General features: G+C 40.1%; 1 pseudogene; it reads left to right on the plus strand.

The window, feature by feature from the left end:
• The first annotated feature begins 10,825 nt into the window (after window positions 1-10,825).
• On the plus strand, window positions 10,826-19,500 carry LOC149524351 (uncharacterized; annotated as a pseudogene).
• Window positions 19,501-26,472: the final 6,972 nt, after the last annotated feature.

Genomic DNA, 26,472 nt, shown 5'->3' on the forward strand with positions numbered 1-26,472 from the left:
TGTTTCATCAATCCAGTTACAGTTTAGTGAAAAACATTATTTTTAGTAGGGAATTGTGACTAACAGAAGGATTATTGGAATTAGAAGGAGTCACGGAAATAGAAAAATGCTCCTCTCAGTTTACTTCAGTCATTTTCAGTAAAATTAAAGTGACACCCTCATTTCTCCAAGACAGTAAAATATAGTTCATGTTGGCAAATATTCCCAAAAGTTTAGCATATTTAACCAAGTACTTTAAAAGCATATCCTGAAGAAAAATCAAAGTTATTGAGATTTTTCATACTCCCATTTTGTCAGCCATCAAACCAAATTCTGAATATGTTTACCTGCACAGGCCGACAGAGTCTCAGTGGAGTTCAGTTAGGACAGAGATAAAACTGGGTTAGCTGGTTAATGGTCTGTAAATTATGAGAAAGAGCCTTTGCTTTATTTCCTTAAACACGAAATTTCTTCCATTAGAGAAAGACTTCGTAACAGAGCGAAGTCCATGGAGCAGACCAAGTTATTCTTTGGTTCATGAATAAAGCTCTTGTTACCTTCCTGGGAATAACTGGTATATGAGAGCAGAGACAGGCAGTATTTTGTCCCTTCCCAAGGTATAATTAATTAATAAAGTTGAGGCCTGCAGTTTAAACCCGTTTCATGCATTCGTCATTCATGTGTTTTGTCTAATTCTGTGAGGATCTTATCTCCCTCGTCTCCCATTCCCACACACTGCACAGCCACCTGCAGGACTGGCCTTACCATGAGGTGAACTGAGGCGGCTGCCTCAGGTACCAGACTGTGGGGGGAGAGGGGGAAGGTGCCACTAGGACCCAGACTGTAGAAAATTGTGTCTGCTGCTGGTGCATATGTATTCTCTTTTCTCTGGATGCACAGAGATGGTGGAGTGCCATGAGAGGAGTAGAACAGGAAGGAGGCAGAATTGAGACCTTTCAAAGTTTTGTCCCAAGCGAGGGGGCATGGGGACCTCATTTAAGCTCCCCACTTCAGGTGCCAAAATTTGTGGGCCGGCCTTGGTCACCTGTAGAGTGGGACCTTTCCACTGAATACACCTTTTTCCTGTAAAGCACCATGCTCTGTGTAAAAATACTTATTACTTGCCCACTTACCACAACTGATACATGGTACTGCACATACTCCAGATAGATCACCTACCAAACACAATTAGTTGTATCTACAGTAGCTGGAGAACATCTTTGATTTTGTATATGTCAATTAGCATTAAATCAGACTCTTTACCAGTATTTCCTCCCCCGCTCCTGCTAGCATACATAGAGAGAATTGTACAACAAGCATACTCAACACGCTAACCCGGGTGCTAGCCACCCTCTATCTCTAACGCAGAGTCATATCGGTTATTGACAGGCCTTTGCAACTAGAAAGAAGGTTGTTTTGGCTGATCGAACTGACACTGCAGCTGAAAAGTGTTTGGTATTCCTGCATTATCTATTAGGCTTTTAATACTATGATGAAGATTCCACCCCCATCACTATACCCACTCTCTGCACATTTGCTGTGGTTGTGGGAAAGAAACTGCACAACGTGAGGTCAATTGTGGAACTGGAGAGGGGTGAATTAACAGGAAAGAAGGACATAGGAGCAGTGGAAGAATTGATTGGATTGTCTTTCCACCCAACGAAACTTCCTATTCCTTTGCTCCAGCCAGAGACCCTGGCTATTCTGGGAGAGGGGAAACATTTTGGCCAAGAAAACCTCAGCAAAATTACTACTTTTAGAAATTTAGGACCTCTAACATATATGCAGAGCAGACAAGGTGGCCTCCTTTATAAGGTCTCAACCAAAAGATCCCCACAGAGTAAAATTTATGATATTCAATTTGTCAACTTCAGAATGTAAAGGGCTTAGCCAGCCCTTTTGTGATCTGAAACTGTACTTCTAGGGAGTCAGCCTTGCAAACATAAAACTTAGATTTCAAAACAACAAGTACTGCTCATCGTTTATAAAGTTGCAGACTAACACCGTGACCCCTTTGAGACTTAGATTGCAACACTCTCTGCCCCGTCGTTATATGGGAATGTTTTTATCACCAATATTTAAAAAAATATTTTGAATGATTCTTCCTTTGGGCACACTCGAGAAAACCATTTTCACCTCCTTTCATATCAGAGTTGAACTCCACAGTCAGCAGATTTGCTCAGCAATATTTCCACTGCCTTTGTTAGCCTTCTTTTGGAAACAAACTGCTTAAATTTCCATCGTCAGCTCCTGTCTTCTCTCTCATCAGCATTACATTCACTTAAAATAATGTAAAAGATCTAAAATCATCTGCACTGTTGGGTCCCGACTCCCCTTTCTTTAAACTGTGGTTCTCTTTCTTTAGTAAACTAATGATTTACTAATTTGTGACATAAATCTTATACCTGAATATTTATCACTCAATATAATCATTTGAAGCATTTAAAACAATATAATTAAAAAACTTTAATAGATTCAACATGTAATACATTGTAAATAAATGGCACGTTGGTGCGCCATATACAGGATGAATGACATTTTTAAAAAACACATACATCTCTATCCATCTTCTCGGAAGTAACAGATGCCAAAATCATGAAAGAAGTTGCCAAAAAGGAGATCAAAGTTCTGTTTCAGAGTGTTACTCACTAAAAGAGCAAGTATTTTTGGTTTCTACTGAAGGGCGTATTTGCATAGTGATGCAGAGCTGACAGAGATATTTCGTTCTCTGTTATAACTGAAGAGTTAGTCACTATCATGGATGTCTCTCCCAGATGCCTCAACTTTACTTTAAATTGACACTCTTCCTTATGATGTCTATACTAGTGCAAAACTTGTTGGTTGGCCTTACATTTAAAATCAATAGGGTCCCTTAGCTGTTAGGATTGAAACTCAAACATTTCTCTGCTTCTCCTGGTGATTGAGGGTTGTTGTCTATACTGTGTACATGTCAGACAGTAGCTTGCCTTCTAGAAGGTCACCAAGCATGAACTCTGATTAAAAAATAAGTGCAGACTAAAAGACAACAAGGGCATAATTCCAGAAGTGGCGGCTTTAAAGTGAGAATCCCCTCTTGCCAGGCCCTGGGAGTTCAACCCCTCAGAAATTGATTCCTAGCCAATCTTAACCGCCTTCACAGGATATATCACGAGAGGCACTTTCTCAGGCAGTAAAATCCCTGACCACTTAACGCTTTAAAGGCCTTCATGGAAACCAGTGAAGAAACTTGAGAATACAGAGTGAGGCCATTCACAAGCTTGATAGATAGGTTCTTTCTTAACTGTAACTTCCAGATCCACTTCACAGTTAGGTCTAAGTACGGCAGTCTAGCTTGGAGATGACCAAAGCGTAGAAAACTTTTGTGATGTTCACATCTGATGCTTTTTTCAAAGGAACTTCAGCTGCGTCTAGACTGCCATCGCATTCTTTCAAAATTAAATCGAAAGAACGCGGTGGTTTTTTTTTTTACAGCGGTAAACCTCATTTTACAAGGAAGAACGCCTTTTTTGAAATAGCTCTTTCGAAAAAAGGCGTTCTTGAACGCAAACAGGGCTTTTTCGAAAGGGAGCATCCAGATTGCCTGGGTGTGCTCTTACAAAAAAGTGGATTGCTTTTTCGAAAGTCTTGTGGCTGTCTAGTTGGTCTCTTTTAGAAAAAGCCTCTTTTGATAATGGCTTGTAGTCTAGACAATAAGAGTAATGGTTGCTACTTCCTGGCTAGCCATAGACAATGGAAAGGATAGAGTCCAGTATTAAAACTCCAGTATTTGCCAACATATATCCCACAGTTCACTTTTTGATTCCCCTTGAAACTATTCATATATTTTAAGGTCAGAAGGAACAATTGGATCATCGAGTCTGACGTCCTGAGTAATACTGATGGTAGCGCTGAAATTAATATGAAATAATTTGAAAAAACAACAAATAGTCTGGTGGCACTTTAAAAACTAACAAAATATGTAGATAGTATCATGACCTTTTGTGGGCCCAGACCACTTCTTCAGATGACCGTAGTGTTGGACCAGAGTGTTGGATGTCCAAAATGAATGAGGGAAGAATTAGGGTTCTGGACATCCAATGCTACAGTCATCTGAAGAAGTGGGCTGTGCCCACGAAAGCTCATGATACCATCTACATCTTTTATTAGTCTTTAAAGTGCTAATAGACTATATGTTGTTTTTTAAGTTTTTCCTGTTACAGACTAACTCAGATACTCCTCTGAAGCTTTTAAAGATGCAATAACTGTTAGTGAATATCAACTTCTTAATAGCAACCATTATAGCTGTGAATATAGCATCAGGGAAATGCAGATCAGAAGCTGCAATCTGTTTTGGTGTACGCTATGCTAGATAACAGAGCTGTCAATGCTGCCATTTTCTCCAGGCATTTCTCCATTTTGCTCCCTGGGAAGCCTTTTCTGTGTTTTTTCTTACCGAATTTTTTAAAATAAATGTTTCTAGGAATGCAAATGTATTTGATTTAGTAGTGTTAGTGGTTTGCTATATCTTGATTTCCTATAACAGCAGTTTTGGTAATGCAATTCCAGTTCACAAAGAGATGAATAGTATACCTCTGCCTCAACCTGCCAACGCTACACTGTCTTGGTTCTAATCCCATTCCAAAGATGATTCTAATCAGAAAACTAATGAGAGAAATACTATATAAAGATCTTGATGAGCGAAAAAGAACATTCACTCTTTGGGTAATTTGTTGTGCTACAACAACAGGACATGTCTTAGAGCTGTGAGGTGGACAGACTTCCATATGGATGTAAACATAGTAATAAAGTTATTATAACTTTTTCATAGGTATTAAGATGCTTAAAGATCCATGGTATTTGTATGTGATTAGATATGTGTTATACAATGTTCAGGATAATATAAAGATTTTTAGAATGTTTCTTATCTGTCTGCAAGCAAGCAAACATCAAAAAGATAACATTGTTACCTGTAACACAATGTAAAACATATTGTAGGAAGAATTCTAACTGAAATTAGGAATTAAGGATGTGTTAGTAGAACAATAAATCTAGGCTGTAAGTGCACAATATTAACTTTTGTATCTGCCTGTCCCCAAAAGAAAAATCCAATGTTTTTTAAAACGCCAGGAAAAAATGTGTAATCTGTTTATTTCTTAAATGTTGCCATGGCAAACACCTTTGTGAAATTCACACTTGAAGATATGCTAGCTACATACATAGCTCCTAATAGTATTGCTATATAAATAGTAAAATGCTTTACATACAAACATGAAATCTAATGACCTTGCTAAACTAATTTCCAATATAAATTGCCATTTATGTTAGAATATTTATATTATTGATTAATTTCTAGCAACTCGCATCCTACTCTGCAAGGCCAGAAAAATTATCATTCCAAAAAGTGTCATGAAGAATCAACAACTTCAGCTAAAGATTTTCTAACAGTTATTTTGAGAATTCAAAACATTTATATCAGGAACAGAAATGTTTGGACTTTCTGAAACAGAATTTCATTTCCGTTGAACTCTAAGGATATGGTGGGATTATCTCAGACAATGAGTTGAATACAAATTAGATTTTAATTGTAAAGGCTATATGGGATTTTCCCACCACAAGAACAAAGGCAATTAAAGAAATTATGCATATTCATTATGCAGACTACATATTCAGGGGACAAAGATGTCATCTTAACCAACCCCAAAGGCATGGAGCCAATAAGAGAGTGACATAAACCAACTTTAAGTCTAAATAAGCCTGGGAGCATTTTGTTTTCATATAATTAAATGGAAATAGGAAGGAGAAGAGTCTTTAGAAATAACCCTCTGAAGTGAAGACCTATCATTCACTTAACCCCCTTCTGCTATCCTACTTAACACAGCAAGCACTCAGTGACTTATCCTGTCCATCTCAACAAGAAATCTGCCACAGATAAGAAAAACAGAAAACTTAACAAGAAACCAACCCTGGAAAAAGCTCCCTAAAACTTCTGCAGAGATTGGTGAGAAAAAATTAACAAAGAGACTACCCAAGGGATCAGATTTAAATTCCTCTCATGATTTTATTGGGGTATGAAAATGTTGATATTACTTGAAATACTAACCATTTGTCCTTTTAATCACCAGATGCTTAGAGCATGTATTCCTGCAGAGAAAACAGGGGCTCAGAATTGGGTAATGCAGAACTACTGGGATTTAATTGGATTTAGAATTCTTACCGTTCATAATTGGCCTATTTTAAAATCGCTCCTTACATGGCTTCTTCCAAGTAAAGGATTTAAATAGTTATTTTTATTTAATACTATTCAGTTAAGATTGCTCGCTTTCCCCAATTATAATCTGTTTATTAATATCTGTTTATTAATACCAGATCCACCTTAAACAAATTAGTTCACCAAATATAACCAATATTATGTATCTAATAAGATACTGAGTCTAGGTATGCAATAATTTTGGGAAACAATGTATTTTGGTCTTAATTTACCTAGGGAAATAATCCCACCAAAATTGGGTCCATTTTCGGAGGCATAATCTCTGCTAAAGGGCTCCACAGAGAGGCATGCAGAAAAAATCAGAACGGAAGTCACCAGCTTATCATTTGTGCTCTTTTTTGTGTTGTTTTGATCGATATTTTCTTTTCTCTTTAATAATTAAGTAGCCCTAATTAATAACTGTGATCATTGTGCTTGGTCTTAATTATTGTGTCCCCTAAGGCATGTAAAAGAGCTCCTGTGACTAAAAACAGTGGGAGTCATACCCCTGATTTAGTGGTAAGAGAAGCAATTAGTAAGAGCTGTTCTTGTTTCTTTGGACTAAGTATTTTCAAAATACAAATTACTGGGCGTCCAAGCATTTAAAGTGACCCTTTTCTACCTCACAGAACCCAGTTCAAAAATTAACCAGTCATCCCATTTATAAATGACTCTCTCAAATGTTAAGGAGTTGGGGCAAGCTTATCCTAATGAAATATTCATAAGCCACTTACTTCACTTCAATCATCTCAAATCCACCCACGCTGACATTTCACAAACCAAACTTTGCCATAATACTTTTCAGCACCAAGCTTTTTTCCACACGTTTGTTCAGGTCAGCACACAAATGCTCATAGTTTTCAGAGTATTAAAAAAAAATCAAACACCCACACCTTAATCCAAAAGGCAACTCAAGGTCAATATTAGGAAAATGGTCTCACTCCTCTATTCCCTTCCTTTCATGAACTTGAGAAGCACCTTCCTTCCCTAGTGGGTGTTTAAATTTCCCACTGGAGTCATACAACTGTTTGCAATTTATTGTCCTGTCTTTTGCAGAGAAAAATTACATTTGTTGACACTCCTGTGAATATCAGATTATTTTCTGTATCTCTCAGTACAAGAATATGATCCCTAGTAGCCAAATTGAGAAATTAACTAGTAGGCAGGAGTCTTACCTACTGTTAAGTTATCTGGACTTTACTTCATTTTCTCCCAGAGAAATTTATGATCCATAATGATTCTTTGTGGATACTAGAAATAGAAGTATTTTAGTGCTAATTTATTATGATGTCTCCACATCTACCAGATAGGAAATTTTACAAACACAAATGACATGAGTTTACAGAGTTCGTGAACTAATCTATAAATGAGAATGTCTGGTTGTATGTTTTCAAAAGACACATTCTGCCATAACACTAAAATAAAAGCAAATATAATGACAATCTTTTGTACAGAAATATACGTGTTTCAAAATACCATTTGAAGGGTGATAAACTGGATAATCCTAATGCTACAGATGTTTTGCGTCTATGATTTCATGCTGTACTGTTCCATATGGTAGGTGCCATTAAAAATTGGACATGTGCTGAGTATACCATGGTATTTGTGCATTTTCGCAAATAATACTGCAAAAAAGCACACTACATCTATATATTAGTGACAGCAGAGATCTACAATGCTGAACTGATTTGATGAAATATAGGGCACATTATGTCTTTAAAGCACATTCAAAGGCATTAACTAATTAATCCTCATAGCTACTCTGTGAGCTACTGTGCATTATTATCCCCATTTTACAGATAGGAGCATTGAGGCAGAAGTGATATCACTTGCCCAAAGCTTGTCAGTATGTCAACAGTATATGCAAGATTAAAATGAGTCAGTCCAAGCCCCTCATTCATGTCAAATGCTATTCAACTATCTAACATTTCAAAGGATATCATAGGGTGCATCTACATTGATACTAGCGTCCACACAGCAATTGCATTATTTTGAAAGAAAATTGAAATAATGGAGGGCTTTTTGCAACATTGGTAAACCTCATTCCTTAATAAGGCCTCTGCTGAAAAAGCTTTTTTGGAAGACTGTGTCCAGACTCAGGGCTTTTTTCGAAAAAACTTCCCCTGCGTCCAGACTCAAGCCGCGTTCTTTCGAAATTAATTCGAAAGAACGTGGCTTTTCTTTCGATGGTGGTAAACCTCAATTTACGAGGAAGAACGCCTTCTTTCGAAAGTTCCTCTTTCGAAAGAAGGCGTTCTTCAATTTAAATAGGGCTTCTTCGAAAGAGAGCATCCAGACTCACTGGATGCTTTCTTTCGAAAAAGCAAGCCGCTTTTTCGAAATTTCTCCGCGCAGTCTAGACGCTCTCTTTCGAAAGAAGCTCTTTCGAAAGAAGCCTGCAGTCTAGACATAGCCGAAGAGGGTGTGTGTGGACTCTGCATTGCTCTTATGTCGAAATAGCTCCTCCCCAGGGCCATTCTAAAGTTATTCCTCCCCAGTGCCTCGTGGGGCTCTAAATCGAGCTTCCACATTAGAGTAGCCTGCCTCAGACTAATTTTGAGGCTTCCCTGTAGCGTGGACACTCTATTTCAAAATAAGCTATTCTGGAAGATATCTTCCGGAAAAGCTTATTCCAAAAGAAGCTTGCAGTATAGACTTACCCATAGAGCCAGAGATATTTGAATATAAACAATGGTCCAAATACAGACCAGGTAAAAGTGGATGAAAGTGGGCTTGAGATGATTTAATTCATAGCATTTTTGCAGTATTACGTAAAAAATGACACTGAAAGATAGGAAAGGCATACAACAGGTGCCCCAAATCAGGCAAATGTTGGCCCTGTGAGTGAGCTGGTATTAATATGCTCTGCTTCTATACTTGTTTGTTTGGTGCAGAATTTAATAGCAAAGTTAATCTTTTCCTGTCCAATAAAATTGTGTTCCAAAAAAAGCATGTAATTTTAAACCAAATGGATGTTAAGGGGAAATTTAATAAATATGAAAAGCTTTGAATCAGCTGGTGACTGAAAGACTAGTAGTACAAAAATGGAAATCCAAAAAGTAAGAAATAACTGGAACACTGGACATACATATCATAAGCTTGGCCACTATGGAAAAAATGTTTACTATAACAGAACTACTCAAGAAACATTTCAGAGATATGGAGTGCTTTCCTGGAAGTACTCGAATAATTCTTTAAATTCATGGTCCCATCACATCTCCCTCTCCTCTCCATTCACTTTCTTCCCTCCGTTTTCTATCCTATACTCTACTGCCCTATTCTCAGTTGACCAACACTCAGTTTGCTTAGATTCTTTATCTTAATATTTTTCTTTCAATATTTGGATTTTTATTAAAATTGTAAATTTGTCATGCAAATAATTGATTTATATTTTAACCGTTTATATTTAATACATAGAATTAAATGTTTCAAGTATAGATAAAGTTAAGTAGAAAATTGATAATATATAAGGAGAACTTTCTGTATGTTTGGTTATGTTTACTTCTGTATATATCTTTTAAAAAATGAAAAAGTTATAGGAAAAATTGCAAAGTCAAGCACTCAACAGTTAATAAATTCCAGAAAAAGCTTATTTGAACAACTTTAATTTGCCCCCTTCTTTATATACAGTATGACATAGTCTTTAATTACAGCCTAATATATTTCGACAAGACTCCTTTTTCAGACTGTGAATGGTGCATATCTGCTGTTTCATTTTTATCCTTTTCATTCAGCAAGGGATGCTAGTTCTTATTTACTGTGCATCCTGCATTGAATGGAGCCATTACTGATTTCCTCATCAGCAGTTCTGTGGCACTCTCATCCTAGTAGTTGAAGTCTTCACAAAGATTAATGAATTTATCTTCCCTCTTTTGTGGTTGGGTTATATTGTTATTTTCTTTGTAAAGTTGAAGAATTGAAGAACAGAGAAATAAAACCCAACATTTCCAAGGCCTTCTCTACACTAGCAAGTTACAGCAAAATCAGTCAGCTCCCGGCAGTATAACTCCCTATATGGCCACACTGGCAAAGCACTTAACAGTGCACCAACTCCACAGTTGCTGTGCAAACACCTCAGTGAGGCTATGTCTACAGTACAGAGTATTTTTGGAAAAACAGACGGTTTTCTGAAAAAACTTCACTTACGTCCACACTGCAATTGTGTTCTTTTGAAAAAAATTGAAAGAACACAGGGGTTTTCCTGACATTGGTAAAACTCTTTCTACGAGGAAGAAGCCTTTTTCCGAAAGAGCTCTTTCAGAAAAAGGCGTGTGTGGATGGGGAAGAGGGAGTTCTTACGAAAGAAGAGGAAAGAGGAAAAGCACAGGTGGTCTGGTGGCCACTCCGTCCATAGCAATCACGACTTAAATGTGAGATAGTGTCCATGCAGTGTGGGCGCTATCTTCAAAAAAGCAGATTGCTTTTTTGATGCACTTTGGCAGTGTGGACGATCTCTTTTTAAAGACGTTTTTTCAGAAGATCTCTTCCAAAAATGGTTCTTCTGAAAGAAGCCCGCAGTCTAGACGTAGCCTGAGAAGCATGGACTTTCTACACATTGTGCCAGTGTAGATACTCTAGTATATTGCAGAGCTGTGACTGACCTCTGATATCTGTTCCACAATGTCTCTTCTCGGCTCTCTGGTCTTCACTTTTAACTCTACTTCCCTACTTTCAGTTGACCAACACTCAGACCCATCCTTCACATTCCTTGGGAATTTTGAAAGTCCTCTTCCTCTTCCTCTTTGCTTGGCAATGTGTAGAGTGCTCTCAGCACATCTTTCTGGGTAACCATGCCTGCTCCTCACACCAGGTGATCCCCTAGTTGGAGCAATGCCGAGATACTGGACTTCATCAGCATTTGGGAAAAGGAGACCGTCCAATCCCAGATGCATTCCAGCCATAGGAATTACGATACCTACAAGAAGGTATTAAGATGCAAGACCGAAAAAGGCCATGACTGGGATGCATTGCAGTTCAGAGTGAAGGGACTGCAGAACTCCTACCACCAAGAGCCAGGGGCAAGCCACTGCTCTGGTGCTGCACCCACAACCTGCCAGTTCTACAAGGAGCTGGAAGTCATACTTGGGATTGGGAAAGTGCTCTTTCAAAAAAAGGCATTCTTGAATGCAAACAGGGCTTTTTCGAAAGAAAGCATCCAGACTGCCTGGGTGCTCTCTTTCAAAAAAGCGGCTCACTTTTTTGAAGGAAGTGGTTGCAGTCTGGACACTCTCTTTCAAAAGAGGCTTGTAGTCTAGACGTAGGAAAATGAGGCATACAGGATCTTTCAAAATGGGGCATTTCTGTTGAAAATGCCCTGTCTAAACTGCCTTTTTTTCCCCAAAAGCCCTGTTTCGAAAAAAAGCGGTGGCCGCCATTATTCAAATGAAGCACGGGATATTTAAATCCCGGCTTCATTTGCACTTTCGATACATCTAATTTACATCCCTCTACCGACAGAGAGGTTTAGTTTAGATGTAGCCTTAGTGTAGACATGACCTGAGAATTCCCTGACAAAGTCAGCCTGCCTAAGCCCACCTGCTGTGCTTTTTCCCTCCAAGGGTGTGTCTAGACTACATGCCTCCTTTGACGGAGGCATGTAGATTAGCCAGATCGGAAGAGGGAAATGAAGCCGCGATTAAAATAATCGCGGCTTCATTTAAATTTAAATGGCTGCCCCGATCTGCCGATCAGCTGTTTGTCGGCAGATCGGGGCAGTCTGGACGCGATGCGCCGACAAAGAAGCCTTTCTTCATTGGCACAGGTAAACCTGGTTTCACGAGGCTTACCTGTGCCGATGAAGAAAGGCTTCTTTGTCGGCGCGTCGCGTCCAGACTGCCCCGATCTGCCGACAAACAGCTGATCGGCAGAGCGGGGCAGCCATTTAAATTTAAATGAAGCCGCGATTATTTTAATCGCGGCTTCATTTCCCTCTTCCGATCTGGCTAATCTACATGCCTCCGTCGAAGGAGGCATGTAGTCTAGACACACCCCAAGAAAATAAACGGTGTAACTGAGCTACCATTCTGCTCTTCCTGAGCAAGCACATTTATTCTTAAAGCAAAAACGTTATGGATAAAACATCTTAAAAAATAAGACTCTGTGAGCATGTTAAATATTTTATAAGAGAGCTCTCCAACTCTAATCTTGGGCTCTGGCTTTTAAGCAGTCCTTCAAGCCCGCCAGTTGGCTTTTTCTGTGGATATAAGTTCATAATCACTTGATTCTGAACCAGCACACTCACAATCTGAGTTACTCTTTAATGCTGTTGAGCCTGGGAATAGGTAATTTGTAAACAACATTCTCCTGCCAGGGCAGCCTTCACGAGCTCAGGTCTGTGTATTCACATCCTCCCAAGTATTTCCTAGAGACTAATAGTTCATTCCTGTCGAAGCCCATTGTTTATAAAAGTCCCATGAATGTCATATAATTTCCCAAAACTGATATCAGTCATGTCTCCTAAACAAGCTATGTACAATCCCACAATAATACATAAATATTTGCATGTTTAATACAATGAGCTCCTAAGATACTGACACTTAATTCAATAAAGTTTGTCTAGTATATTGCAGGAAATTGCCATCTCTATCTTAGTTATAAACAACAGAAAACAGGGTACAATAATAGTGCCGGGCAATTTTAATTACAGGTAGCAATTCCCTGTAGAGTATAAAGCACAGTGCAAACATATTTCAAAACAGATTGCTGTGAGTCTGATACATTTTTTTCATGAGCTCTATAATAATTTATATTAGAGGAGTATTTACACATTACTAGTTGTATTATTGAAATAGTATTTCACATGGGTTTCTCTTTTGTTTGTGTATTATATACTGGATAGTTTATGGACCAAGTTCTAAAGGAACAACTACTTTTCTGTAAGCACAAACCATTCCTGTAAGTTTGTACCCACACTGCCAACTGTGGGCGTAAATCTAAGTAACTAGCCAGCATAATTGATTCTAAGCTGTGGCTGTGGTCTTGTCTGGGATTGTGTATTTGATTCTGCACTAACTTTCTCACTTGCATTGCTTTCCACCCTCACAGTAAAGTTTATCTGAGTTTATTTGAAAACAATTGTATAGTAGCATTAGTTTGTAAGACAGACACTTATTCCTTTTTTAAAAGTCTCCCCTATACAAGCTTCTGTGGTTTTTACTAAGGACTTGGGCACCAATCTAGGTAAGCACTTGAAGCAGATGCATAACTTTCAGAAGCTCAGTAGTACCAATGACGACAACAGTACTAGTTTTGTGCTTAAACTCAGGGTGTGTCTACACTGCACCGTTTTTCAGGAATAATGGCCAATGTTCCAGAAAAACAATACTAGCGTCCACACAGAAATTGCGTTAATTTGAAAGAAAATGGAAATAACGGAGGGCTTTTTTTCAACATTGCTAAGCCTCATTCATTCCACAAGGAATAACACCTCTTCCGAAAAAGCACTTTCGGAAGAGGGTATGTGTGGAAGCTCCACTGCTGCTATGTCAATATAACTCCTCACCAGGGCCACTCTAAAGTTGTTCCTCCCTAGTAACTCTTGGGGCTCTAAATCAAGATAGCATATCCAAGTTAGGGGAGCCTGCCTCGGACAAATTCTGAGGCTTCCCTGTAGTGCAGATGCTCTATTTTGAAATAAGCAGTTCTGGAAGATATCTTCAAAAGAAACTTGCAGTGTAGACGTACCTTTACCCACATGCTTCAGCACTTGAAGGAGGGGGAGCTTCGCCTGGCGATAGAGGACTTCACTGGGATGAGGAATGGATCCTAAAATGCTACAAATTTTATGAAAGACATTCAGATGTTACAGCGATTGATGCCATAAAGATGGGAAATAGACTTTAACTGATTAACTATATGAAATAAACAAAACCCAAAATCAAAAGTTTGCAAAAACACACATATACAATATATATACCAGTATATTAAGGAACAGCTTAACTATAATGGCCTCAGATAGATCTGTGTAACACCCAGGAAGGGACTGAGAGTTTTGTCCCTTTGTATAACACATTTTAGAAGTTGGGGAATACCAAATTATATTCTGGGAAAAGGTACCATTTCTGATGCTTTCACAGTGGATACTAGTCCCATCTTCTGTCTAGAAGCAGGTAATAAGGATGCATTTTGTGGTTAATTTAGTTGCTGAGCAATCATAGATTAATTATACAACATTTTCTGAAGTGGAAGTGAATCTGTCTGCATGGGATCAGTTTATCTCATCTGAATCCTGAAGTCCAGGTCCATTTCTAGTGGCCAAAATAGCTATATAAACATAAATATGGCCTGACGTCATTCAAGACCCAAAAGATTGAAAATCCTGGCCTGACCTGAACAATTTGGGAACGAATATTAGATTGCAACAAAAGCAACAAGTAGACCAGCGATGGAGAGGCTATATCGGCTGCAGTGGCAGAAGGACCCAGTGGCAGGAAGTCCACAGGGGTAAACTGCTGACCTTCCCTCCCAGTTGAGGGCATTGTGGGGATAGGAATTTTTTGAGGACAAAGACAATTCAAACAATCAGTGGTACCATTTGGAAAAAGGCCATCGTAAGATCAGGACTTGCTGTTTCACAGGATGTTTTCAGTAGCCTCTGCAAACAGGATTCCTATGATGTGTTGTACTGGGAAAATTAAAGTCTCTCTTCCTAGAAGAAAATTATGGCTTTCAAAACAGGTTTCAGGAAAACAATACATGCAAACTACCCAGGATATCACAGAAACAGATAAATGGTGGGAAAGTCGTATAAGAGGCTAAGTCCTAGAAGAGCTACCTCTTTATTGTATGCTCACCTCAAACAAAAGCCTTGTCTATATTACCACGTTTTGTCATCACTTCAAAAGTTCTGTCATAAAAATCAGCATTGCATGTTCACACTTGCTCCTTCTGTTGACAGAGTGTGTCCACAACTGAGGCACAAGCATCGACAATGTGAGCGGAGTTGTTCAGCTCAACACCTTCACCACTATGTCTTGTGGGAAGTCAAAGCAGATTGTGGTGCATCTCAAGACTAGGCTCAATGACCCATGATGCGCTGCTTTCAGTCCCAGCATTTCATGGGCTACTGGTTTTCTTGTGCAGATGCTTCTCAATGGCTTTCATTTGCAGTGTATCCTGGGATCTTTGTCAGAAGGGATTGATCCTATTCGGCTCTTCTCTGCTCTGAGATGTGCCATGAAGACATTGTGGATGGCAGAACAATTGATTCTGATGTTCCTAACTGAAGACTCCCCAGTTCCTAACATGCAGTGTGATATAGATAGAAGCCACGTTAGATTTCTTTCAGCATTCACAGAACAGCTGCAGAGGGTGGATTATCACTTTTGGATTCAGGAACCAAAGCACTGAATGGAGGGAGCACATCATCATGCTGGTGTGGGTTGATGAGCCATGACTGCTGAACACTGATATGTGGAAAGACACCCTGCTGGAGCTATGTGTGTGCCACTCGCCTCAGCACTGCAGTGCAAGGACACCTGGATGAGACCTGTCCCACAGAAGTGCCTAGCAATCAGAGTGTGGAAGCTGGTGACTGCAGACTCCAATCAGTTGGATGTGGACCAGTTTGAAGTCAGAATTTAATCATTGGGGCTACGTCTACACTGGCCCCTTTTCCGAAAGGGGCATGTTAATTTCACAGGTCGTAATAGGGAAATCCGCGGGGGATTTAAATATCCCCCGCGGCATTTAAATAAAAATGTCGCTTTTTTCCGGCTTTTACACTGGCCCCGATCCTCCGGAAAAAAAGCCCTTTTCCGGAGGATCTTATTCCTACTTTGGAAAAAAGCGGCGGACATTTTTATTTAAATGCCGCGGGGGATATTTAAATCCCCCGCGGATTTCCCTATTACGACCTGTGAAATTAACATGCCCCTTTCGGAAAAGGGGCCAGTGTAGACGAGCCCTGGGACTACATTAATGCAAGTGTGCAGGGCAATTAATCCTCTCTTGCTACAGAGGATCATGTCTCCAGGAAATGCACGTGAAATAGTGGATGGCTTTGCAGAAATGGGTTTCCCTAACTGTGGAGTGACAATAGATGGCACATATATTGCAGTTTTGGCACTAGACTACCTTGCAATGGAATACATCATTAGGAAAAGGTATTTTTCTCATGGTATTGCAGGCATTTCTGGACGATCGCCATAGGCAATTCACTGAGACCAATTTGCAGTGATCTGGAAAGGTGCTTAATGCGAACATCTTCAGGAACCCAGTCTGCATAGAAAGTTACAATGTACCGCTTACAGCCATGACTCATGAAACCTTACTGCTGTCCAGGTTTTCCATGGAAGGAACAGTTCAACAACAGGCTGAGTAGTGGAATGTGTGCTTGGAAGATACAAAACTTGCCGATGACAGGTTAGTCCTAAAGGAAAATAAAGGCATGCTTTATGGCAGGTTAGACCCGAAGGAAGATAATATTCCCATAGTTATAGGTGTGTGTCGTATGCTACATAATCTCTGTGAAACTAAGGGTGAAAGGTTTCCTCAGGGGTTGAGTGTTGAGGCAGACTGCTTGTCTGCTAATTTTGAACAGCCAGATACCCACAGGACAATTCAAATCAGGGAGGCTTTGAGATAACACTTTGAAAATGAGAACCAGTAATGACTGTCTCTGTGACTGGTGCTGCAATGTTACAGTCCATGTAACTTTCCTAGGAAACAATAGTGACTTTGGGGGCTTTACATTCCAGTAAGCAAATGCATGGGTGTCAGGTAATGTCGGTTGGGTAGGCTGGGGCTGTAGCATGGCTGTCTGGCTCCCTGGCTTCCCAGAAGGGCTGGGGCCCCAGCACAATTGCCTGACTATGGGGCTCTGGCACAGCTGCCCTGCTTCCAGGAAAGCTGGTGCCACATTACAGCTGCTCAGTGCTCTGACTGGCAAAGCTGGGTCTCTGGCTGCTTGGCCCTCTGGCTGGCCAAGGAAGATCAGACTGCAGCATGGCTGCCATGGTCTCTGACTCCCAGGCACTCCAAATGTCTGGGGAGGGTGGCCCCTCACCACCTGCGAGGACAGGGGATATTCAGGGTCTGCGGGCAGTAACCTGGGGTGGGAGCTGGCAGCTGCTGTGGGGATTGTGCTTGACTCCAAGGGGGGGGGAGGGGAAGTGCAGAAGGGATGGGGCCTCCGGCAGACAAGATGGGGCTGGGACTTGCCTTCACCAACTGGGCACCCACCCACCACCCGTGAGCAAATGATTAAACTGGCTATGTATGTATTTGTAGCACCTGCTCTCAATTTGCTGGAAGCAAATAAGGATGAGTTACCATTCAAGTGTTTTGCTTTTATTGCACCAGAAACAACACACAGACACACACTCACAACAATGTGTGATGGGAAAGGAGGTATCAGAGAAGGGCAGACTTTCAGGGCAGTGTATATCTCCAGCAATCATTTTGAAAGTTGTCCAAAGGAGAGGAGAAACTGAAAAGTTCCAGAAAGTGGCAAAGACTTTTCTGCATTAGGCAGTTATTACAACAGATATGGTGCAATGCCTACCACTGGGAATTCTTTTGACAATGAAGGCCTTAGCCATGGAATCAGGCAAACCCCAACAGAAGATATCCTTTTTCTTTGCTTTTTCTATTCTGTCCATTGTTCCACTTTGTCTGTTTCCTCATGATCTAATCTTCGGCCTGCCCAGTGACCCCTGTCAGTCAGTAATGCTACAAGAGAGACAAGGAACAGATTTCATCTAACATAACCCTCAGTTTATTTTTTTGGATCACAGCTAACCATTCACAAAAATGTTTACAGGTCAAAGCTCCCTAGATAGAAGTAAAATGGAGACCAGTAAAACTGTATTTCAATGTCTAACTGTTATATTCACAGAACTAGACATGTGGGAAAAGAAAAACATAATAATTAAAATGGAATGCACTGAAAATCAGACATTTTCCAGTTATATTTTGGGTTCACATATATTTTGCATCTCTCTCCTTAATTTTCTTTCATTGAAAAGGCCTGAATAGAAGATCAACAATCATTCCAATGTACTTCTAAAAATGAATTTGATGTCTCAACACCAACTGAGGGAGAGCACTGAGAAGTGAGTCATAAAAGCAAGCAAGACAGAGTTGCATTTCTGGTTGTTCTTGTCCCAAGTGACTCAGCCAATCGTGAGACTAAAACTCTATAAGTGGTTAGGTCTAGTGTAGGGGTGGGCAATAAAATGGTGGTGGTTTGCCAGGGTTAGTCCCTGGTGGGCTGCCACCGCTCTCTTTATTTGCACCTTCACAGGTATTGGACAATCGCAGCTCTCATTGGTCGCAAATTGCCATTTGTGGCCAATGCGAGCAGCAGGAAGCAGCATCCCAATCTTTGCTAATTCCCACCACTTGCATCAGCCGCAAACAGCAATTTCGCAGCCCACAAGAGCTGCAGTCTTTCAATACCTGTGGAGAAGCAGGTAAACATAGTGGTGGGGGCCCACCAGAGATTAACCCTGCGGACAGGATCCAGCCTCTTCCAGCGTGGTCCTTTCTCTCCCTCTCCACCTGCCACTGCTTGTCCCACCACTGCGCATTCTGCCACTGGTGCCCTAGAGCAGCTGTTTCAAAAACACCAGCAGCCGCCCACCACATGGTGACAGCCTATTGTCCCTCTGCTACTGACCATAAACAATTCATTGTTGAGTGATGGGCTTTCTGCAACACTGATGAGTGAAATGCCTGTAGGTCAGATTTATGTCACCTACATTTTCCACTTTTGCCCTTATTCTTTTCCTTTTCTTTGATCTTTGAACAATACAGATATTTGCATTATGAGGGATGAGACTGTAATTTCAGGAATAACTGGTGGACATGATGGGGAGAGGCAAAAGAAAGAGGGACAGACTAATGTTTCGACAGGCAGACATGGAAATGATATTTTTAAAAAGGTTAAATGCAAAATATTCTCATTAACAGGCCACTTATTCTGAATAAGAACATCCACACAGGTTTAATGCGGTTTGTCTAATCCACTTCAAATTCTCACCTTTAATTAATTAATTTGGAAGAATTGTTCTTCATGTAGACAAGCCCTCAGACGGCTCTCAGTTTCCTTCTCACTTACCTTACCTAAATGTGTGCTAATATTGGAGGTCCTTGCCAGGCAGGATGGTTTTTTTATTCACTTCGACAGCCCAGGGAACCAATAGAGCAATCCGATGCATTTTCCAATACGGTCATTCAGGGCCACAGTATAACACTACAGCAATGCTTCTTAATACACTTCCTCAATTAATTGTTGCAGCATTTTCAAGAACCATAATGCCAAAGAGCTGCAACAAGCTCACAAGTGCAGGTGAATTACTCATAGTAGAGAATATTAAGGAGAGACAGGCCCTTTGGGCACGTCTACACAGCAGGGCTAAAGCCGAAATAAGCAACGCAACTTGAGCTATGTCAATTGCGTAGCTTACGCTGAAATAGCTTATTTCGGCTTTTGGTGTTGTCTATACAGCAGGAAGTTGAAGGCAGAACACTCTTCCTTCAACTTCCCTTACTTTTCATGAAATGAATGTTACAAGAGTTGGAGTAAGAAGTTCTCCAGCTTGACATTATTTTGACATTATATCGAAATAACTGCTTGTAGTGTAGATGCGGACTATGTTACTTCGGACTCATGTGTAGACGTACCCTTTATGTCATGTAGTCATGGCCCTGATAGTGAAGAACTGTTCCATGCTGCTCAAGAACAGTGCATGACTGTTCCATAGTACAAGAAGCAATGGACTTAAATTGCAGGAAGGGAGGTTTAGGTTGGACATTAGGAAAAACTTCCTAACTGTCAGGGTAGTTAAACACTGGAATATATTGCCCAGGGAGGTAGCGGAGTTTCCATCACTGGAGATATTTAAGAGCAGGTTGGATAGACACCTATCAAGGATGGTCTAGATGGTGTTTGGTCCGGCTGTGAGGGTGGCCCCTTCCAGTTCCAGTTCCTTCTAGAGGTCCCTTCCAGTTCTAGTGTTCTATGATTCTATGATTATTCCAAAGACTTGTGTAAGATTAGCTTGAAAATAAAACAACTCACTGAGTAATTAAATTGGATCACATGAAACACATCTCCCTAGATGTAACTTCTGGAACTAATTGTATTTGGATAGACAGATATACATTTCAAAGGGAAAAAATAAAGCCTTTGGCAGTGACTAAAGGAACATATAGACTGCACGTATAAACATAAAAAACAATTACCTGTGTTAAGCATCATCATATTCGTGCTTAGCCTCTGCCTCCCATATTTCCTTTGAGTTTAAAATATTATCAGCCAGTGTGTGTTGACACATCAGTAAATGGAGGACACTGGCACCTGATTCCTTCTAGCAGCAGGCAGTGCTGCACCACTGCTCCTAACCCACCCACTGGAGTACCATTATGCTGCCCTGGATTTGAGAGATGAGAACTCACCCCTTGCAGAGGAGAAGCCATGTACCCCAATGCTGAGACGTCTGCCAGGATGAAATGTAGGGTAGTGGTGGTGGAGATTATCTTCTGAGAGAAATCTGTTGCCCTGACATGACATCCTAGGAGGTATACTGCCTGCCAGGGGCCCATAGCTGAGACAATATGGAAAGATTATTGAGGATCATCCAGTCTGCTGAATACTACCCCATACTACTCATCCATGTGGGCACTAATGATACTGCAAGGTGTGACCTTGAACAGATCAAAAGTGACTACAGGAGTCTGGGAGTAGGGGTAAGAGAGTTTGAGGCACAAGTGGTGTTCTCTTCAATCCCTCCAGTCAAAGGTAGGGGCCCAGGAAGAGACAGGTGCATTCTGGGGGTGAACCTCACTGTGAAGATGGTGTCACTAGGAGAGTTGTGGCTTCCTGGACCATGGGATGCTGTTCCAGGAAGGACTGCTAATCAGGGATAGGTTCACCTATCAAGGAAGGGAGGAGAGAATTTGGATACAGACTGGGAGGAACCGGTTCAGAATTTGAAAGCGGAAGGCAGCTTGGGTGAGAGTGATCATGAAATCATAGAGTTCATGATTCTAAAGAATGGTAGAGGGATAACAGCAAAATAAAGACAGTGGATTTCAGGAAGGCAGACTTTAGCAGACTCAGGCTAAGTCTACACTACAGAGCTTTTGCGCAAAAACTTGTGGCGCGTCCACACCTCAAGCACATTTTTGCGCAAGTAAAATGGAAGACCAGAGGGGTTTTGTGCAAGAGTTCTTGTGCAAAAAGATGTGTGTGGATTGGGAGCGGGGGGGGGGGGAAAGGGTTGCACAAAAAGAGGCAATCAAAAAAAGTACATGTGCCCTGGTGGCTGGTCTGTGCATAGCAATCAGAGTTTCCTTTCGAGACAGCATCCATGCAGTCTGGATGCTCTCTCTTTCAATAGCGGATCACTTTTTCGATGTGCTTTTGCAGTGTGAAGGCCCTATTGCTCAGGACGGTTTTGCAGAAGATCTCTTACGCAAAAAGCTTCTTGCACAAGAAGGCTGCAATGTAGACATATCCTCTGGGAGCTGGTAGGTGAGGTCCCATGGGAAACAAGACTAAGAGGATAAACAATTTAGGACAATTGGCAGTTTTTCAAAGGGATGTTATTAAGAGCGCAAGAGCACATTATTCCACTGTGTAGAAAAAAAGGGAAGCATGGTAAGAGACCATCTGGCTTAATCAGGAAATCTTGAATAATCTAAAAATCAAAAAGGAGTCTTACAAAAAGTGGAAATTGGGTCAAAATACAAAGAATGAATCCAAAACAAATAATACAGGTATGTCAGGGTAAAATTAGAAAGGCAAAGGCACAAAGCAAGCTCAATCTAGCTAATGACATAAAGGGTAACAAGAAAACATTCTACAAAATATATTAGAAGCAAGAGGAAGACTAAGAACAGGATAGGGCTACCTCTTATTGAATAGGGAAAATCAGAAAATGTGGAAATGGCAGAGCTACTTAACAATATTTCTATTTTGATTTTCACCAAGAATGTTGGTGGTGATTGGGTGCCTAAAACAATGAATGCTGGAGAAAAGGAGGTAGGTTCAGAAGTTTAAATAGGAAAATGAGTTAAAACTACTTAGAAAAGTTAGATGTCTTCAACTTACCTGATGAAATGCACCCTCAAATGCTCAAGGAGCTGATTGAAGAGGTATCTGAGCCATTAACTATCACTTTGAAAAGTCATGGAAGGCAGACAAGATTCCAAAGACTGGAAAGGGTAAATATAGCACCTATATATAAAAAGGAAAATAAGGACAACCCAGGAAACCATAGGCCAATCAGCTTACCTTCGGTTCCAGGAAAGATAATGGAGCAAATAATTAAGGAATCCATCTGCAAACATCTGGAAGATAATAAGGTGTTAAACAACAGCCAGAATGGTTTTGTAAAGAACAAATCATGTCAAAGGAACCTAATAGCTTTGTTTATTATGAAAGCAAGCCTCGTGGATGAGGGGAAAGTGGTAAACATGGTGCGCCTAGACTTTAGTAAAGTATTTGATACAGTCTTGCATGATTACCTTATAGAAATACAACCTAGATGGGACTACTATAAGGTGGGTACATAACTGTTTGGATAACCATTCTCAGAGAGTAGTTATCAGTCTGGAATGGTGGAATGGTTCCACAGATATCTGGTTTGGGACTGATTATTCATTAATGATTTAGATAGTGGAATAGAAAGTATTGTTATAGAGTTTGTGGATGATAACTACTGGGAGGGGTTACAAGTGCTGTGGAGGATAGGGTTATAATTCAAAATTAGCTGGACAAACTGGAAAAGTGGTCTGAGGGACACAGGATGAACATCAAGAAGGACAATGCAAAGAACTTCAACAAGGGCGTATCTAGACTACACCAAACGGTCAAAAGAGGATATGCAAATATCCGATTGCACTTTCAAATTCCGATTGCACTTTCAAAAGTGGAGCTTTCAAAAGTGAAAGTAATGAAGATGCAGCTTTTTCGGCGACTCACTCCCTTCATCGAAAAGCTGCTCTTCCTTAAAAAAGGAGGTTTACGTGGCTTTTCAACAAAGGGGGAGGTTTGCCAAAAAAGCTTCATCTTATTTACTTTCACTTTCGAAAGCTCTGCTTTTGAAAGTGTGATCAGAAGAAGATATGCAAATTCCCACTGAATTTGCATATCCTCTTTCGACCATTCGGCGTAGTCTAGATACGCCCTTAGAGAGGTACATTCAAATTGTGAAGTGACTGTATTGCAGAAAAGGATCATGGAATCATAGTGGACCACAAGCTAAATATGGGTCAACAGTGTGACACTGTTGCAAAGAAAGCAAACATCATTCTGGGATGCGTTACAAAGGAGTGTTGTAACCAAGACATGAGAAGTCATTCTTCCGCTCTACTCTGCACTTATTAGGCTTCAACTGTAGTATTGTTCTGGGCACCACATTTCAGTCAAGAAGTGGAGAAACTGGAGAAGGACCAGGAAAGAGCAAAACATGATTAAAGGTCTAGAAAGTATGACCTATGAGGGAAGACTGAAAGTTTAGTTTTGAAAAGAGAAGACTGATAAAGAGACGGGACAAGATAGCAGCTTCTAAGTACCTAAAAGGGTGCCAAAAGGAAAAGGGAGAAAAATTATTCTCCTTGGCCCCTGATGATCAGACAAGAAGCAATGGGCTTAAATTGCAGCAAGGAAGGTTTAAGTTGGACACCAGGAAAAGCTTTCTAACTGTCAATATTGCTCAAATAAACTGCCTCTGGCTACTTGTTGCTTACAAACGCAGAGTGAAGTCTGGTTTTCTTCCACAGTGGTTAAGCACTGGAATAAATTACCTAGATAGGTTTTGGAATCTCCTTCCATGGAAACATTTAGGAGAAGGATAGAAAAATGTCTGTCAGAGATGATCTAGATGGTGCTTAATTGTGCCTTGAATGCAGGGGACTGGACTTGATGACATCTTGAGGTCCCTTCCAGCTCTAGTAGTCTATGGTTTTATGAGGTGATACATTAATTTCAAGTTACCTGGATAGAATGAAATGTGGTAGAACTGAAGACACACATCCAGCCACAGCCAATTATTTCTTAATTCTTATAATGTGATCAACTCATAAAAATGGTACATAATTCCTGATCTTAGACTTTATACTCCAAGGAAGAAAAGAGTTCTGTAAATGTGGAATGTTCTGCAAATGTGGCACCTCACTCAGGCAATAATATAGAACAGCTCCCTTTTGAGCAAAGCCGGCAAACACATTATCCCAGGATAGAGAGGCATTGGAATTGTGACATATTTACATACAAGAGGACAAATGATGCAATAGTGAGTGTACTTGCTGGGACTGAGGAGAGCTGGATTTAGTTCCTTGCTCTTTCTGTGTAACCTTGGAGGGAGGGATGGCTATGGAGATTAAATAATTAAAAATTATGAAGTGTTAGCACAATAAGAAGGGCTACAGAGGTACTTAAAATGTGTGACCTAGAGGTGGAAGGACACTTCTGAAATTCTGACTACCCCTATTTGTTACCTTTTTTCTTATTGACTTAATTTTGACTAGATAATTGCAGTCAAAAGTGGTAGTTAAGGGAGATAGCTTAAAAATACTGAGCCAAAATATGAGTGATAAATATATGCTTGCAGAAAAACAAATCCTCCATTTGGTTTTAGATCTGGAAATACACATTCAACAGACAAATAAGCAATCCAGCCACTTCATACATAATATGGACCCATTAAAGTCAATGGCAAATCTCCCATTATTTCAGTGAGGCTTAACTTCACATACTGTACTATAATGAGCTGTTTAATGTCTGTAATGTATACCTCTAACTCAAGATAATAACACAATTAATACTTTAATTTAATCTTATTAAATGCTTCTCTTTTCTTGTATTGAAATGTTTACCTACCATAGTAAAATATTTTAAAGCATTCCCATGAGAAACTTGGAACAAAAGGCAACTATTACATTTGCACCTCTGCAGCAAACACTTGAAGTTACGTAAACTTTCTCAGTTTTCAGAGTTGGATGGTAAAGCAGAATGAAAATATGGGAAGAATGTGGGTGGCTTAGTTTGCTTTTGGGAGAGAAAACAGAACTCTCTGATGTGAAAAAAATCCAATGAGTCCAATTTCACCTTCATTACCAATGTTCCTATACATTACCAGACAGGTGGTTAATAATGTCTTTCATATATCCATGTTTGAAAATTCACTCTTATGCTTTCAAATTTTTCTGTTTTATTACAATACAAGTAAGTTAGGTCTGAGAGTGTGGGAGGTGTACTCGGTATCAGAAAGAATATCAACTTATTGATCTGTAGACAGAAGCAAATTAAATATGGGATTTCCTTCTCATTAAACAAAGCAACTTTGCAACAAATCTGGAAAAGTCCACAAAAGACGTGGATTCAATATGTAGGCGGTAAGCCAGCTACTGCACTGTATATATCTTCTGCCATAGTTATATTTTCCAAACAACACAAATGCAAACATCTATCACAAGAGTACATATTTTTACTTTCTTTTGCTTACTTTAAGCCCTGTGCCTACACAGACACAGAAACATTTTATAGCTGTGACAGCTAAAATTATTACCTTATCTCTGTAAGGAAAATTTTCCTTTTACACTCTACTCAGTGACATAGCATCTTATTATATACTTATTTCTGGGGTTTTTCCTTCTTTAGCATTTCTTACAAGTGTCTCCGTATTTCATCAGAAGTCAGCTGGACAAAAATCAATGAGCGTTATAACATCTCTTTTTTTGCAACTAAAGGACTGAACTGCATTAATCCATACATTTTATTGCCATTTGACATCCTCTGGGGGTGGATGTTAAATTACCCTGTCATTTAAATATGAATCAGCTGTATTCTCAAACATCTAAATTCCCATCTACACTAAGCCAGGTTTCAGTGGTAAATTTGTCTTTGAATACAGCATGATGAGTAAAAAGGAAAAATTCCTTGAATAAATATGAGACAAGGTTGATGAGGTAGTATCTTTTGTTGGACCAACTTCTGAAATTGAAATGTTCAAGCTTTCAAGCTATGCACAGCTCTTCATCTTCTCTGCTTTGAGAGCTCTGTGTGGCTCAAAAGCTTGTACCTTGTACCAACAAATGTCTGTCCAATCAAGCATATTACCTCACCTCTCTTGTCTCTCTCATAAGAACATAAGAATGGCCATACTGGGTCAGACCAAAGGTCCATCTAGCCCAGTATCCTGTCTGCTGACAGTGGCCAATGCCAGGTGTCCCAGAGGGAGTGAACTGAACAGGTACTGATCAAGCGATCTCTCTTCTGCCATCCATCTCCACCCTCTGACAAACAGAAGCTAGGGACA

This window comes from Pelodiscus sinensis, chromosome 5 (assembly GCF_052426305.1).
Source record: "Pelodiscus sinensis isolate ZL-2025 chromosome 5, ASM5242630v1, whole genome shotgun sequence".
In the NCBI taxonomy this organism is placed as follows: domain Eukaryota; kingdom Metazoa; phylum Chordata; order Testudines; family Trionychidae; genus Pelodiscus; species Pelodiscus sinensis.